The sequence below is a fragment of the Quercus robur genome, chromosome 2 (assembly GCF_932294415.1).
Source record: "Quercus robur chromosome 2, dhQueRobu3.1, whole genome shotgun sequence".
Classification (NCBI taxonomy): Eukaryota; Viridiplantae; Streptophyta; class Magnoliopsida; order Fagales; family Fagaceae; genus Quercus; species Quercus robur.
Genome location: NC_065535.1, coordinates 9,847,429 through 9,859,126, shown reverse-complemented (window position 1 = coordinate 9,859,126; position 11,698 = coordinate 9,847,429).

The following is an 11,698-nucleotide window of genomic DNA, read 5'->3' as shown; positions in this document are numbered from 1 at the left end:
TCAACATTACATGGCTTCATTTCATTTGCAACCCGCACCACGTCAACATTATCATAGATTTTGGAAAAACCTCTTTTAAAGCCCAAAAGAGCCCATATTTACACAAAAAGGCGTCAAACCCCATGGTTCAAGCTCATGGCACATCATCTCATTTTTGGCTCATGATCTAAGTTCATGAGTCTCATCAGGGGAATTTTGGGAGTCGTGGTTTGGAGGACCAAGAAGTATGTTCAGTAAAACTCTAGTGGTTCAAAGTTGATAAAGGAAAGCATGTTACTTGGCGTGTCTTCCTCAATTCCCTGAACTTTGACGGGTCAATGTGCAATAGGTAACATTTGGGTAAGCCTCTCATATCACATAACACTTAAAATGATAAAATTCCCCACGCTCTTTACATAAAAATTAATGTTCATCATATAATATAAGTTTAAAGATGTAATTATAGTATTTCATATCAATTATATTATTATCATCTAAATCAATTCTAAGTATATGGCTAAATATATATTAATATCTTATATCTAGCATTAAAATGCTTTCCTTACTCTCCAAGATTTGGTTAAGATACAAAAAGACCATGATTACATCTCTAAAACTTCATCAAATATTTTTTCCAAAAGAAAAAATTTAGCCGAAAACACCAAAAAATGGCTCCAGTGGAAGCTACAACAGCTTCTGCAGAAGCTGAAACAGCTCCAGCGAAAGCTGCAAACAGCTTCTGTAGAAGCTGTAACAGCTCCAGCTAAGCTACAGACAGCTCCAGCAGAAGCAGAAACACCTTGTGCAGAAGCTGAAACAGGTCTAGCACATTCTGCATTAGCTCCAGCTGTGGTACCAGAAAAATCTCATAAAGCTTATCTCACCATCTTTAGTCAAATCATGAATTTAATGCCATATACTTTCCTCCAAGCAAATGATGTCATTCGGATGACATTATCCAACTGTAACAGCTGTGATTGACAGCTATTACAACTATAATTTCAGCCATTAAGTTTCAAACTTTATTCTTTTGGCAAAAAAACAAAAGACCACTTACTTTGTCAAAATTTTTTCCTGATTTGCTAATTTTCCCTTCAACTAATTCTGATCTAGTTACATAGCTTAGCTCTATAAAAAGAGGACCAAGCCACACACTAAGGGGCTTCTCTTTTTTATCTCCCTCTCTGATCTCTGCCCTCTCTGATCCATCTCACCCTCTTATGCAGAAACTTCACTCATTTTGCTGCAAAATACACATTTTTACACTTCTCCATTTCCCTTACAAAAATATCTCTTCTTAGAGCACACCATTACACGCTAGCCCTCTCTCATCCTCAATATTCTGAAACTCTATTCATCTTGCTGCCATATCTCTAAAAGATCTCCATATCTTTCTTCATCCCTCTTACAAAACCTCTCTTCATAGATAACAACACAACACACATATTACAACACCATTACCCATTACCCATTACCCATCTTTCCCCACTTCATTATTCTGAAGTATCATTATCTTGCTGCCCAAAAACACATCTTTATCTCATTCTTTATTTCTTATACAAAATCCCCCTTCTTAGAAAGCAACATAACCAATGTCATAATACAAAAAACAATCCCAGCAACAGCCTTTACTACATTTAACCTTCATTTATCAATCTCATACTTCCATTTATTTTACAAAACACATTCCTCACAAAATACTCATACATACTTCTCATATATCTCTAAGCTCTATGTCTCACAAATTATACATATACAAGATCCATGTCCAACAAAGTATCTACATATAATTCTCATACATATTACAAACATCATATCTCACAATATATACATATTCCTTACCATCTCCATGCATCTTAAAACAAATCAAACATGCTTCCAAGAACTTATTACTAAAAGCCCTTTCTTATGAAAGGCAAAAACTTATAAAATCAAAAGCCCTTCTTATGGAAGGCAATATCACTCATATTTGACTAAAAACTAAAAGAGTATTACATGGGGAAAGTCATTTAAGCGTTTAATGAAAGGGGATAAACTTAACCAACCTATGCACACGGCTGGACATGCTCTCTCTCCTTCTAGTTGCACCCATTTTTTCCCCTTCAATCATGAAGTCACCATAGAAGGACTCATAATATCGTATTGTACCGCTGGACTCATTCTATCACGTTGCTAAAATGTCTAAGTCCACTACTGTTCTACGGCTGGAGCTCCAAACTATGAAGATAAGTAATTATATTTTACCTTCAAACCTATCTTATCAAGTATATTTTGTTCATTATTATTATACCACTCAACTAATGTCATTATATTGCTGAAATCTTACTAGTTCATCAACACTATAAGACTAAAGCCACAAACTATGAAGCTCACCAACATTATACAGCTGGAGTCACAAATCACATGAAGAATAAGGTAAAGCTACACGACTGGAGTCAGAAACATAAAAGATAAGTCAATGTTTTATCCATCTTTGAAATTACATTATTGAGTATATGTTAACTCATTATCATCTTACCATTATCTCACCATTTAATAAATATGGTCTCACTAATAATAAACATACATATTAATAAATTGATATACCACCAATGGACATGTATTACTTGGACATAAATCATTGTTGGACTTGTATCATTTGGACATATACCACCAATGGACATATATTATTTGGACATGAACCATTGCTAGACATGCCTTATTATGATGAACATGAACCATGAACTGCAACTAGACATGAACTATTGGATTCATCTCATTGTTGGACATTTGACACCTAATTAATTATTTTCTAATATTGGACATCACTCAATATACATAATAATAATGTATCAACTCACCATTTAATCAAAGCTATCATGCTAAGCATATTATTTATTTATTTAAACCATTATCATGATTCTAAGACTTTGGGTTTTATCTATTTTGTAGGCTTAAAAATACACCGGTAGCCATTGGTCTATACGGTCCAATGTTAAGTTCCAGGTTAACCTCCCCAAAACAAATCCGGGCCTAGCAAAGCCACACCTCCAAAGGCATGTGACCGCGCGTAAAAATAATGTCCCCGACGTTATGGCAACTCCACTAGGAAGTCATAAAGTATAGCCTTATCATAACTCCAAAAGTCTAGAATCACATATCATGAATAAGATCTCAACTCCAACATACACATGCTCAATATCCCTTACTCCAGCAGCTCATGGAGCTAAGTCAACATTATTATGTCCAAAATATTTCATGAGATACCAAGCTACCTATCTCTCAACTATTTGAGCTACTCCAACCAAGGCTTGTAACATACTTATTACAAGCTTATAGCCCCCATATGAAAAAAAAAAAAGGAAGCTTTTATGCCTAAAATGAAAAGGTTCATCCAGCGATGGCAGCAAAGAAAAAAATAAATGGTTGAAAGTTCAATGATAGAGGGCTGCATCAATAGAAACCTCTCTTACTGCTACACATATTTATCTCTCCAGCAGTAGATGGCCTTATCAGCAAAAAAGCCCTTATGTTGCTAGACAAAACACATTGTTATCCATCACTTCGGCATAAAAAGGGGGACCTCATCAATAGAAACCATTCCCATTGCTGGACATTAATTTTTCTTCTCCAGCGGTTCAATCAGATAAGTTTCCAACAAAAACATTTAAATCCCTTTGCAAATCATTCCTTTCCAATAGCATAAAAAATATACACATGCCTATTTGATCCTATTTATGCACTCACCAAAATACTCTAATAGCCCTTATGAATATTTCTCATCCCATCGCCAAATTAGTCCACAAGTATTTATTATCTCATTACCATATCGAGCCACAAAATTATACCATCTCTATAAAAAGCCCAAACTCATTTTCCTTGTGGGCAAAACCCAAAAAAGCCCAACAAAATCTTACAAAGCTCGTTGCTACACGGCATTCTTACAAAGCTTGTTGCTACACGGCACCCCCTACCAAGCCCGTTGCTACACGACATTCTTACTAAGCCCGTTGCTACACGGCAATATTTTTACAAAATCTCAAACTATTTACAAAAGCCCAAATACTATTTTGGCAACTATTTCTAAAAGCCTAATATTATTTTGGCAACCATTTCTAAAAGCCCAAATACTAGTTTGGCAAAATTTTACAAATACTCAAAAGCCCAAGTACTATCCTTGGCAATATTTTAAGCCCAAATACTAGTTTGACAAAAATTTTACAAATACTCAAAAGTTCAAATACTAATTTGGCAAAATTTTACAAATACTAAAAGCCCAAGTACTATCCTTGGCAATATTTAAAGTCCAAATACTAGTTTGGCAAAATTTTACAAATACTAAAAGCCCAATTACTATCCTTGGCAATATTTTAAGCCCAAATACTAGTTTAGCAAAAATTTTACAAATACTAAAAGCCCAAGCACTATCCTTGGCAATATTTTATCAAAAACTCAAATACTAGTTTGGCAAAATTTTACAAATACTAAAAATCCAAATACTATCCTTGGAAATATTTTATTAATACTTGGCAAATATTATGTTATAAATATTTTACTAAGAGCCCAAGTACTATTTTTGGCAAACCATCATTTCAAAAAAAATCCAAAATCACTTTACAAAAATATTATATCTTGCTCAAAAGCCCAAAGTTAATAATCTTTGGCAAAACAGATTTTTTTTACAAACGCATTATACTTGAAGTCCAAAGCTAATAACCTTTGGCAAATTAATTTTCCTAAACAAGTATATAAGCTAATGAATCATGGCAAATATTTATATCATATTATCTATCTTATGAAATAACACCATTCATTTTTCCAAAACCCATGGCAAATATATATCAAGCCCATGGAGAAATGTGAGTGTGTGTCATTAATAATTAAGCCTATAGAAATTATATTCAAAACCTATGGCAATTAAATTTAACTATTTATTTTATGTAACACTATTCATTTTTCTAAAACCCATGGCAAACATACATCAAGCCCATGAAAAATTATGAATTTGTGTTACTAATATTTAAGCCCATGGATATTATATTCAAAACCTATGGCAATTAAATTTAACTATTTCTTTTACGTAACACTATTCATTTTTCCAAAACTCATGGCAAATATACATCAAGCCCATGGAGAATTATGAATTTGTGTTACTAATATTTAAATCCATGGTAGCTATTTATGTTACGTAATACTATTCATTTTTCCAAAACCCATGGCAAACATACATCAAGCCCATGGAGAATTATGAATTTGTGTTACTAATATTTAAGCCCATGGAAATTATATTTAAAACCTATGGCGATTAAGTTTAACTATTTATTTTATTTAACACTATTCATCTTTCCAAAACTCATGGCAAACATATATCAAGCCCATGGAGAATTATGAATATGTGTTACTAATATCTAAGACCACAAAAGTTTTTACCTTAAAATCTATAGCCATTATATTAAAAACTTATGACACTTATTTACTTCGTACTTTATTATAAATCCATGGAACTTACCTAAATAAAACCCATGGTAATCATTTATCTTATATCACATTATTTATCCCTCTACTATTCAAAAGCCCCATGTAAATTATTTTAAACCCCGTGGCAATTAATCTTTATCTTACTATTTTACAAACCCATGGCACACATTTGTCAAAAGCCCATGGAAAACTATATTACTAGAGTTCTATAATTACACTAAATAATAAAAGCCCATGATTCAAGTCCATGGCAAAACTATTTTATCAATGGAATTCAATCCCATAATCAAAGCCCATGGTTCAAACCTGTGGCAAATTATTCATCAAAGCCCAAGCCCAATAATGCTCTGCAATATCTTATCAAAAGCCCAATACAACTTGGCAATATTTTGAAAAGTCCATGGCAAAGTTATTTTATCAATGGAATTCAATCCCATAATCAAAGCCCATGGTACAAGCCCATGGCAAATTAATTAACAAAGCTTATGCAGTTAAGAAGAAATAGCCAACGATTCAGCAGTGATACCTACAGCAAATCTAGCTCATACTATTTTACTGCTGGAACTCATACCAACCATACCTTCCTAAGAGCTTCCAACAAAGAGATGGAGATCCAATGCTCTCAATTATCATCATCTACTCAACAACCGTTAATACATTCAGCAAGTCACAAAGTCGCCAAGGAATGAGGAACCATTTATTCAAAAAAAAAAAAAAAAACTCCAACGGTAGCTGAACACATATCCAGCAGCTTGCCTAGACAAACAAAACAAGCTCCTTATGGCTGGAAGATCCCAACTATCTCTTTGCTACAAAAAATTGATCATCTCAACTGATGGATACACCATGTCCTAGTTCACAAAGGAGTCTAGTGGTTACATCCAAATCAGAACTCTCGCTGCTCATGTTCAGAATTCCAGCGGTGTTGCAGTCAGACTTCTACTAATCAAGCATATTCAAGCAAAACATCATCATACAAGATCATTACCATAAGTGTCTGAGCTGTTTCAAACATCAAAGTGCCAAGATTCCACCGTTGAACTTGTCAAGGTGCTTCCCACATCACCCATCTATGCTTATCCAATGCCTCTACACACTTGGGGGCTTGATTCATTGATTCAATGGTTCCATTTCTGGGGGCTACAATTGCGTATTGATCAAAAAAGTATCAAATATGTCAATAGAGGCACTTCCACTACATAACTCTATTGGTCCAACAATCTCTTTCAAGAACATTTTGATTGACATTCATCACAAAGATACAAGCACCAAATAAAGCTTTATTTATCAACAAAGATTTATGTTGGAGTCCTATTATATCAAGTCGTGGCAGCCTCCACACATATTTGAAGTCATGATAATCATATCCATCATTCCACTAGAATCCTTAAAATCTCATTCATCACCAAGGTTACGGTGATATTACACTTGGGGGCTTAGTTTTTCACTATTACAGCAGCTCATTCAAGAAAGATACACATGGATCTAGATAAAGATCGATCGATCTACCAAAAAGAAAATGAAGCTTTTAAGTTCAACAAAGCTACTACTCCATCTATGGAAGTTTCAGCTACATCAATCTATTATCGCTGCACCTATGAGATAGCCAATGCAGCCCACATGTCCAACAATGCCTATTTTACTGGTCTAACAGTACTATCAACCATCATCTCTAGCAACCAGCAACATTAGATTTGCTCATTTACAAAGCCTTCAAGAAACATCTTCACTCGTGCATGCCCTTGCAACAACAAGCCCTTGCAAGACAAGCCCTTGCAAAGCAAGCCCATGCACTCGGGGGGTTGAATGTTGAGGACAAATTTTTCAACATTACATGGCTTCATTTCATTGGCAACCCGCACTACGTCAACATTATCATGAATTTTGGGAAAATCTCTTTTAAAGCCCAAAAGAGCTCATATTTACACAAAAAGGCGTTAAAGCCCATGGTTCAAGCACATGGCACATCATCTCATTTTTGGCTTATGATCCAAGCTCATGAGTCTCATCGGAGGAATTTTGGGAGTCGTGATTTGGAGGGCCAAGAAGTATGTTCAGTAAAGCTACAGTGGTTCAAAGTTGATAAAGGAAAGCATGTTGTTTGGTGTGTCTTCCCCAATTCCCTAAATTCTGACGGGTCAGTGTGCAATAGGTAGCATTTGGGTAAGCCTCTCATATCACATAACACTTAAAATGATAAAACTCCGCATGCTCTTTACATAAAAATTAATATTCATCATATAATATAAGTTTAAAGATGTAATTATAATATTTCATATCAATTATATTATTATCATCTAAATCAATTCAAAGCACATGGCTAAATATATATTATTATCTCATATCTAGCATTAAAATGCTCTCCTTACTCTCCAAGATTTGGTTAAGATACAAAAAGTCTATGATTACATCTCTAAAACTTCATCAAATATATTTTCCAAAAGAGAAAACTTAGCCGAAAACACCAAAAACGGCTCTAGCGAAAGCTGCAACAGCTTCTGCAGAAGCTGTAACAGCTCCAGTTAAGTTACAAACAGCTCCAGCAGAAGCACAAATACCTTCTGCAGAAGCTGAAACAGTTCCAGCACATTCTGCAGTAGCTCCAGCTGTGGTACCAGAAAAATCTTATAAAGCTTATCTCACCATCTTTAGTCAAATCATGAATTTAATGCCATATACTTTCCTCCAAGCAAATGATGTCATTCAGATGACATCATCCAACTGTAACAGCTGTGATCGACAGCTGTTACAACTATAACTTCAGCCATTTAGTTTCAAACTTTCTTCTTTTGGCCAAAAAACAAAATACCACTTACTTTGTCAAAGATTTTTCCTGATTTGCTAATTTTCCCTTTCAACTAGTTCTAATTTAGTTACATAACTTGGCTCTATAAAAAGAGGACCAAGCCACATACTAAGGGGCTCCTCTTTTTTATCTCCCTCTCTGATCTCTGCCCTCTCTGATCCATCTCACCCTCTTATGCAGAAACTTCACTCATTTTGCTACAAAATACACATTTTTACACTTCTCCATCTCCCTTACAAAAATATCTCTTCTTAGAGCACACCATTACACGCTAGCCCTCTCTCATCTTCAATATTCCGAAACTCTATTCATCTTGCTGCCATATCTCTAAAAGATCTCCATATCTTTCTTCATTCCTCTTACAAAACCTCTCTTCATAGATAACAACACAACACACATATTACAACACCATTACCCATTACCCATTATCCATCTTTCCCCACTCCATTATTCTGAAGTATCATCATTTTGCTGCCCAAAAACACATCTCCATTTCATTATTTATTTCTCATACAAAATCCCCCTTCTTAGAAAGCAACATAACCAATGTCATAATACAAAAAACAATCCCAATAGCAGCCTTTACTACATTTAACCTTCATTTATCTATCTCATACTTCCATTTATTTTACAAAACACATTCCTTAAAAAATACCCATACATACTTCTCATATATCTCTAAGCTCCATGTCTCACAAATTATACATATACAAGATCCATATCCAACAAAGTATCTACATATAATTTCCATACATATTAAAAACACCATATCTCACAATATATACATATTCCTTACCATCTCCACGTATCTTAAAACAAATCAAACACTCTTCCAAGAACTTATTACTAAAAGTCTTTTTTTATGAAAGACAAAAACTTATAAAATCAAAAGCACTTCTTATGGAAGGCAATATCACTTATATTTGATTAAAAACTAAAAGAGTATTACATGGAGAAAGTCATTTAAGTATTTGATGAAAGGGGATAAACTTAACCAACCTATGCACACTGCTGAACATGCTCTCTCTCCTTCCAGTTGCACCCATTTTTTCCCCTTCAATCATGAAGTCACCATGGAAGGACTCATAATATCATATTGTACCGCTGGACTCATTTTATCACGCTGCTGAAATGTCTAAGTCCACTGCTGTCCTATGACTAGAGCTCCAAACTATGAAGATAAGTTATTATATTTTACCTCAAACCTATCTTATCAAGTATATTTTGTTCATTATTATTATACCACTCAACTAATGTCATTATACTGCTGAAATCTTACTAGCTCATCAACACTATAAGGCTAGAGCCACAAACTATGAAGCTCACCAACATTATACGGCTGGAGCCACAAATCACTTGAAGAACAAGGTGAAGCTACACGGCTAGAGTCAGAAACATAAAAGATAAGTCAATGTTTTATCCATCTTTGAAATTACATTATTGAGTATATGTTAACTCATTATCATCTTACCATAATTTCATCATTTAATAAACATGGTCTCACTAATAATAAACATACATATTAATAAATTGATATAATACTAATGGACATATATTACTTGGACATAAACCATTGTTGGACTTGTATCATTTGGACATAACCACCAATGGACATATATTATTTGGACATAGACCATTGCTAGACATACCTTATTATGATGAACATGAACCATTAACCGCAACTAGACATGGACTATTGGATTCATCCCATTGTTGGACATTTGACACCTAATTAATTATTTTCTAATATTGGACATCACTCAATATACATAATAATAATGTATCAACTCACCATTTAATCAAAGCTATCATGCTAAGCATATTATTTATTTATTTCAACCATTATCATGATTCTAAGACTTTGGGTTTTATCTATTTTGTAGGCTTAAAAATACACCGGTAGCCATTGGTCTATACGGCTCAATGTCGAGTTCCAGGTTGACCTCCCCAAAACAAATCCGGACCTAGTAAAGCCACACCTCCAAAGACACGTGGTTGCGCGCAAAAAAAAGGCCCTCGACAGCTAATCCATCATCACATTCATATATAGATCTTGCAATTAGATAATAGATCCCAGGCCTGTTTCCCATCTAAAACTATAAAAACTTAGTGTGATTTTGGATAGCATTGAATGCGTGTTTTAGCTGCGTTTGACGTTTTTTTTTTTTGGTCCCACAACATTGTTTATGGGATCACAAAACTTTGCAAAATGCGCATACCCATGCATTTTTGTGTCTCACAACACTATTCACACTTTTAAAAATTATTTTGTTATAGTGTTTTCAATAATAAGTTTTCAGCAAATAAGCGGTATTCAAATAGACCCTTAGTGTGTGTTTGGGTTAGGATTAAAAATTAAAATTATTTCACTATTTAACTTATTTTTGTTACTAGGGTCTGTTTGGAATCCACTTATTTTGCTAAAACTGATTTTTTTTTTTTTTTTTTTTTTTTGCTGAAAGTACTGTAAATAAAGGTAAAAGTTAGTTGAAATAGTACACTATTTATGGGATCACAAAACTTTGTAAAATGCGTATACCCATGCATTTTTGGGTCTCACAGCACTATTCACACTTTTAAAAATTATTTTGCTATAGTGTTTTCAGTAATAAGTTTTCAGTAAATAAGCGGTATTCAAATAGACCCTTAGTGTGTGTTTGGGTTAGGATTAAAAATTAAAATTATTTCATTATTCAGCTTATTTTTGCTACTAGGATCTGTTTGAAATCTACTTATTTTACTAAAACTGAATTTTTTTTTTCTGAAAGTACTGTAAATAAATGTAAAAATTAGTTGAAATAATACACTATTTATGGGATCACAAAACTTTGCAAAATGCGTATACCCATGCATTTTTGGGCCTCACTATTCACACTATTAAAAATTATTTTGCTATAGCGTTTTCAATAATAAGTTTTCAGCAAATAAACGGTATTCAAATAAACCATTAGTGTGTGTTGGGTTAGGATTAAAAATTAAAATTATTTCACTATTCAGCTTATTTTTGCTACTAGGGTTTGTTTGGAATCCACTTATTTTTCTAAAACTGAAATTTTTTTGCTGAAAGTACTGTAAATAAAGGTAAAAGTTAGTTGAAATAGTATAATGAGGCTCATGAATAGTACTAAAAAGTGCAGTGAGATACATGAATAGTAAAAAAATAAACTGAATAGTAAAATAAGTTGGCAAAAAATAAACTAGCCAAACAGACACTTAGGGTTTGTTTAGGATCTGCTTATTTTGCTGAAACTGAAAACTTTTTACTAAAAATATTGTAAATAAAGGTAAAAGTTAGTTGAAATAGTACAGTGAAACTTATGAATAGTATCAAAAAGTACAGTAGAGCCCAATAGTAGTAAAAATGTGTTTGAATATCGCTTATTTTGCTGAAGTTGAAAAATTATTACTGAAAGTATTGTAAATAAAGGTAAAAGTTAGTTGAAATAGTACAATGAA